This window comes from Saccopteryx bilineata, chromosome 2 (genome assembly GCF_036850765.1).
Source record: "Saccopteryx bilineata isolate mSacBil1 chromosome 2, mSacBil1_pri_phased_curated, whole genome shotgun sequence".
Classification (NCBI taxonomy): domain Eukaryota; kingdom Metazoa; phylum Chordata; class Mammalia; order Chiroptera; family Emballonuridae; genus Saccopteryx; species Saccopteryx bilineata.
This window is the reverse complement of record NC_089491.1, coordinates 343,811,300-343,817,299: the sequence shown is the minus strand read 5'-3', so window position 1 is coordinate 343,817,299 and position 6,000 is coordinate 343,811,300.

Sequence of the window (6,000 nt, the reverse complement as noted above, 5' to 3'; positions counted from 1 at the left end):
CTTCCCACCAAAACTCGTCACTTTCTGCTGCTGCTGTTGTCAGTAGCTGTCCTAACGGCTGTGAAGTGGGGTCTCATTGTGGTTTTGACTTGCATTTCCCTAATGCCCAAGGACACCAAACACCTTTTGTGTGCTTCTTGGCCATCTGTAAATCATTTTTGTTTTTAGAACTGTCTATTGAAGTCCTTTGCCCATGTTGGAATTGTGTTGATATTTTTGTTATTGTATCTGAATTGTCTTATTACTGCTTTGTGAGGCTCAAAGTCTAACGTGTTTGCATCTCATTTGCATCCTGGTGCGTTTTGAAGTCTATGAGGTAAATTATGCCTTTCTATGCTTGAATGGCCCAATCATTTTTTATTTTTATGGGGCATCCCTGGTCTGTCCCTCAGGTGTCTCATTAGCAACTAATCATCCTTGTGCCTGGAGGTGGCTCCCGGCCGTGTCTCCTGCCACCCCACCTCCCGTTGCCCCCGTGCTCAGTTGTTGGGTCAATGACAGGAGCAGAAGGGGGACCATCTGGGAACCGGGTGTCCAGAGCACCCCTCACAGGAATTCAGGTACAGCCCGCCTCTGGTCTCCAGCTCTGTGCTTCTCATTTCAACCCCACCAGCTCCTTCACCAAGAAGCCATGCTGTGATCTCCGGTCGCAAAGAGAACCGTAGATGGGTTCACCCGGATTCTCGTGCAGAGTACAGGAGAGTGCGGGACAGTGAGGGGTCACATCAGCGCACACGCACACATGTACAACCGCGGGGACACAGGTGGCATGTGTCCTGAAGACGCTCAGTTGCCGCGGTCCCCCCACATTTTCTTACATCATGGAAGCACACCCTCTCCTGGGGATAGCTAGCCTCCCACCTGTGTTCCAGGTCCACTTTCCTTTCGTCTCCTCTGTCATCAGTGCCTGTCACCATCTTCTCTGCTGTCCTCATGTGCGTGCCTTCAGCCCCTCCCTACCCTCCAGCTCCAGTTGGCACATAACCACTCCAAGCAGAGAGCAGACACCCTGCACCCACCCCTGCCTTTCAGTGACTCTGCCTCATCCCACGCCCTCCTCAGGGCCACTGGACGGCCCAGTCTTGCTTGAACTCTGTAGGATCTGGGAGATGACAGGCAAACACTCGCCACCCATCGGCATGGCCACAGCCATGGACTCCCACCCTGCTTCTCCCCTACCAACCTCTTTGACAGTTTCAGTCAACGGGCTCTGCGGCTCCCCCAGCTGGGCAGTCCCATGCACTTCACAGGCGGTGTTCACACACGGACACACTCTCAATTCCCAGCCCCCTATCTTCAGTTTAGATCTGTCTTCTGAGCCCGAGGCGTGGACAGCTAGAACGCCTCTCTGTTGGACAGCTGTTCCTGGGTATTTCATGAACACCTTAGATTCAACATGTCCCCAAACCAAACAGCTTTTCCTCCTTGCTCAACCTGCTTCTCCACCAATGTTTCCAACCAAATCATAGGCAAAATTGCCCAAGCCAGAATCTTAAGCGTCATCTATACCTTCATGAAGCTCCAATAAATCTGAAGTCTTATGGATTCTAGTGCCTAAAATATCCCCTTGGAAAAGTAACTAAGAGTGATGAAGAATACATCTCATGGAACAGAATTGAAAGAGCCCACGAGGTATTTGGGGAGAAAAAACTTTCCTACCTCTGTCCCAGCCCTTTTCAGGGTCATCCCTTTCTAAAAGTTTGCTATTTATCCTTCCAAAATTACTCGATGCCTATCCAAGCATATGTGAGTATACAGTTCTCTTAAAAACACCTATATAATAGTACAGTGTACTACAGGAACAATTTTTGCTCTTATCAATATATTTTGAAGACTGTTTCATGTCAACAGAACCTAAAAACAACCCCTTCCATAGGTCTCTGCCTCTCTGGTCCCTATGGGCATTCTAAAATGGGTCACCGCCTGACTAGGCGGTGGCGCAGTGGATAGAGCGTCGGACTGGGATGCGGAAGGACCCAGGTTCGAGACCCCAAGGTTGCCAGCTTGAGGATGGGCTCATCTGGTTTAAGCAAAAAGCTCACCAGCATGGACCCAAGGTCACTGGCTCGAGCAAGGGGTTACTCAGTCTGCTGAAGGTTCGCGGTCATGGCACATATGAGAAAGCAATCAATGAACAACTAAGGTGTCGCAACAAAAAACTGATGATTGATGCTTCTCATCTCTCTCTGTTCCTGTCTGTCTGTCCCTATCTATCCCTCTATCTGACTCTCTCTCTGTCCCTGTAAAGAAAATAAAAATTAAAAAAATAAATAAATAAAACGGGCCACCATTACCACCCACCTGCTCTGAGACCTCACCATTCTCCCTGCGTGCAGCCTCAGTCTGCTCTGATCCACAGTGCACGCTACAGCCAAAATGACCTTCGTAGAATGCAACTTCTGCCTCCAACTGGGGTCTCCTGAAAGCCCTTCCATGAGCTGACCCCTGGCAACCTCCCCCTTCTTGCATCTCTCCTCCTGCACCCTGCCACCAAGCTGAATTATCACTAGCCGTGCGGTCATGCTATGTCCTCCTTCTCCTTGACCATCACAGTTCCTGGTCCTTTCTACCTTTCCACACCCATTCCCCGTTCCGTCTTTGTAACTTGTGTTCATCCTATTGGCCTCAATGATCACACATTGTTTGTGTGTGTACAGGTGTGTCCCTGACACACTGGGCTGGAGTTCACCTGCTCTGTGTTCCCAGGCCACCTCGCTTTTCCTTTTATTACACACCCCGTGCTTTATTGTACTGACTTGTTCAAATGTCCATCCTTGTTAGTAGATTATAAGGCAGTGATGACGTCCATCCAGTCGTCATTGTGTGGTCCATGCAGGGCACAATTCCTGGTACAATGCCGTGGGTAGTAAATATCCATGATCTGAATCTATCAATGATTGACCTGTTTCTTTTCTAAGTAAAACATACCTGCCTCTGAGCGGGGTTGGGATAATTAAAAATGAGCAGATGATTTGGGTGGAAGCACTTTGAAAAGGGAAAACACCAACAGGAATGGGATTATTGAGAAAATTTTCCAGTTTAGGGATGTACATATATAAATATACACCTCTGTGCATGAGCGAGAGATGGAGAGAGACAGAAAGATGGAGAGAAAAAGGGAGAAGGAGGAGGGAGAGAAGGAAAAGGAGGAGGGAGAGAGGGAGAAGGAGCAAGGAGAGAGGGAGAAGGAGGAAGGAGAGAGGGAGAAGGAGGAAGGAGAGAGGGAGAAGGAGGAAGGAGAGAGGGAGAAGGTGTGGACTATTATGAGGAAAAAGAAAAGGGAAGAACCCCAGCCGTGGAGCTTGAGGACAGGTCTTACTGAACTGTCTGGTGCGTGGTGTTGTCTGACAGGAGCAGTCACAGGATCTGTGTCACAGGTTCTGTGTCTGCCCTCGGGAGCAGCATGTGTGAGTGAACCACGAGCTACAGGGATCGGGTGGCTGGCAGATGCTCTTGTCCTGACAGGCAGCTGCCAGGCTTATTGAGGGGGCTCCAGAGACAGCGGCCGGGGACAGAGAAAGCCTGCTCTTCCTAGAACTCAGGAGTCCTTCGGACACCCTCAAACAGTTTCCATTCTCCCCTCCTGCCTCCAACCCCCTGGTCACTGCAGAATACAGAAGGCAAGACATTCTGGCTCCTGGGTACCCCAAATACCAGAGGTAAGGAGGTGACAGGAGGTTCTGGACTTGACACATTATGTCCCCTCCCCGCTGTTTGCAAGTATTTTATTGAGCAGGTTCTGGTAAGGAGGACTGTGGAGCCCCTGAGGCATGGCTCCAGGTGGCAGCAACCTCAGGAAACAAGGACAGGGGACCTGCGTGTGGGCAGGGGGAAAGCCAGAGAGGCCGGGGAGGAGGGACAGGCCTGTGGGTCCCTGGGGGCTGGTGTGCTGACACAACCAGGGTGGAAACATGGAGTTGGAGCAAGAGCCAGCTGTGGCACCCACAAGGCGCCTTGGCACACCTGAGTTCACACAGTGAAAGCTGAGAAAACTCCTCGATGTGGGGTCAAGGGTCATTTCCTGCTCTGGGTCAAGCCGTGTGCTTCTTCAAAGCCAGTGGGGGGGGGGGGGGAGAAATATGCAAAGAAAGAAATTTTCGGATGTTAAGCTAAGTGGGTAGGGTCACATGGCCCCTCTCTCTGCCGGGGGAGGGCAGCCCAGCAGAAGTCACCTGGGGTGGACTGGGCACACCTGCTTCCTTGGCATGTACCACTTCCTAGTCATCCTGGTGTGGAGGGGGCGGTGATTACAGCCCCGACCCGAGGCCAGGCTGCAGCTGGAGGGACCAAGTGTGCACGACCCCATTCCCTCCCCCTGCCAGGACACACACACACTTCCTTGTCACCTTCCCCAGCACCCCTGGCACCTTCTGGGCCATGCTTGTACCCTGCCCAGCTTTGCCTTTGGGGTCCAGGCAGGGAAATGCACCCACTACATAGCTGCAGTTCCCTCAGCACAGATCACCCCCATGCGGATGCCTGGCAGGCAGCCAGGAGGACACAGAGGGGCTGAGCCTCTGCCTTGAGGATCTGCAAGGTAGGCCGACGGGCAGGTAAAGGGGCGATGGCACCACAGTGCTATTCTGTACACAAGGGGCGTGGAGAAAGGGGGAGGGGGCTGGAGGGGGCTGGCACCAGCCCTGGCCGGGTGAGGCCAGGTTCCCTGGGAAGACAAGAGAGAACTTGGCAGTAGAGCTGAGCTTCAAGGTCTGAGCTGGAGCTCATACCTCCCAGGCACCATCTTCTTGTGCTGGGGCCAAGAGTGACATGGTACTGCACCCAGTGTGGGGACAGGCTGGAGACCCTATCTCCTCCCTACTCACTTCCACAGTGGACACGGGGCGGGAGTTCAACAGTCTCTGTGGGAGAGCTAGGGGGTGAGGGCAGGTGCTAACAGTCTGAGGATGGATCTGCTCTGGCTGTCAGGGCGGATTTGTCCATGGGCGGGGACACTGGTCATTGAAGGGGCTCCAAGACCTCAAACCAGCAGCAGGAGAGGGGACCCAGGGAGTAAGAACAGAGGCTGTTACTGTGCACCTGCCATGGGGCCAGGTGCCTCCCACACCGGTCCCATCTCCGCCTCACCACCAGCTGCTGCTAGTCTACTTCTCCAGACAGGCCCCTGAGGCCCAAGGAGGGTAAGGAGCTGGCCCAAGGTCAAGTGGCTGTGACAGTGCTCATGCTGTAGACGGAAAACGGAGGCCCAGAGAGGTAGGCTAACTTGCCCCAGACTAGTAATTAGCAGTGTGACTTTGGACCCAAACTGGTCTGGCCTCCAGCCCTGTGCGCCTTCCATGACAAGATTCAGAGCCCCTCTAGACGTGGCAGCTCCACAGTCCCCCCACAGAAAGTTATTTTCGGGATGTATTTGGTTTCAAATACTCCCACCCAAGCAAAGATCATGAAGCAGATGACTAGCTCTCACATAACACCGCACCGCACATCAAGTTTTCTCACGTCCCTTATCTTTAACACTGATGACAATCCTGTGGAGTAAATAAGGCAGGGTGACGGTCCTCCTGTCACAGACAGGGAAGCTGGTTTTCAGAGAGATGGTGCTATTGAAGCCCAGGACAGCATACCAACCCAGGGCCCCTGGACTCCCGGGGGGACCTGTCCCCTCGTCGCTCTCTCATCTGCCTGTGTGGACAGATGGACAAGTCCCAACGCAGGTAAATGGGGCGCTACTCTCTACACCAAGTCTTCAGCAAGGACCAACGCAGAGGTGGCACTCAGAGACACCTTGGTGCGGTGCTAGCTCAGGGCACTCGCACACCTCTGACAGGGAATTTACAGCACGTCCTCCGCGAGCGGCCTGCCCCGCAGCCACGGAATCCCACGCTGACGCCTTCCCCGTAGCTGGCAGTGGGCGGCCCTGCGCTCTGGCTTCTCAGTCCGCACGCTGGTCCGCTGGTCCGTTCGCGAGCGTATTGGGCCAAGCCCTGATCGCTGCCTCGTGGCTCCTGGACTTCCCTATAGCTTGGGTTCACATCTAAGTCA